The sequence below is a fragment of the Chondrus crispus genome, genomic scaffold, assembly GCF_000350225.1.
Source record: "Chondrus crispus Stackhouse genomic scaffold, scaffold_208, whole genome shotgun sequence".
NCBI classification, from domain to species: domain Eukaryota; phylum Rhodophyta; class Florideophyceae; order Gigartinales; family Gigartinaceae; genus Chondrus; species Chondrus crispus.
Window position 1 is genome coordinate 162,836 of NW_005179082.1, and position 824 is coordinate 163,659.

The following is an 824-nucleotide window of genomic DNA, read 5'->3' on the forward strand; positions in this document are numbered from 1 at the left end:
GAAGGCGGCGGCGCGAGCGGTCGGCCGTGCGCCGGTTCTTGAGCGAGCGGGCCTGGCGGCGGTCCTCGTCGCTCAGGCCCGGCGTCGGCGCGCACGGCGCCGGGTTGAGCGGGAACTCGAGCGAGGGAGGCTGGGGAGGCGCGGGAGGTGGGCGGTGTGGACCCGCGCGGCGGGTTTAGATCATTGGTTTAGATGGCGCGGCGGACGGAGGATGGGGCGGGCGCGAGGGGAGGCGGGCGGAGGTCGGCCCCGCGGAGGTCCGGGCGCGGGGGGGCCGCGCGGGAGGCGGGGAATCTTGCGACGTGGGGCGCTGGGCCGCGTGGCGGCCGCATCCGGGCGTGTGCCGCACGGCCGGAGGCGTTTGGAAACGGCGGCACGCTGCATCTTCCTCAGCAGCTGCACTGTCACGACTCGAATCTTGAATGCGGAATCTGTCGTGCCGAATCGCCCGTGCTGTTGCGCACGGCATCGCCCCGATTCCTCGCTTATGCTGCCCACCACCGCCCCGATTCAACGCAGCATTTGCAGGACACCATCCATCGTCAACACCACATACACGTGGCAAAGTCTCCCGTACACCCGCACACGTGTATACTTTGGATTGAAGCTCTCTACACGCGTGCACTTGTCCACGTGTTCGTGTCCATTAAAACCCCCTTCCTCTTTTTCTACTACAGTACAGTAGTATAAACCCTTTCGGTCTCCCACGCCTCGTCCCCCGTCCCACTACCCCCTGCCCTCACTCTTCCCCCCCCCCCACTCCTCAAACGATAGCCCCAACTCCCACCCCGCCTACACAAAGATATTTCTTTTCTTAGCTGCCA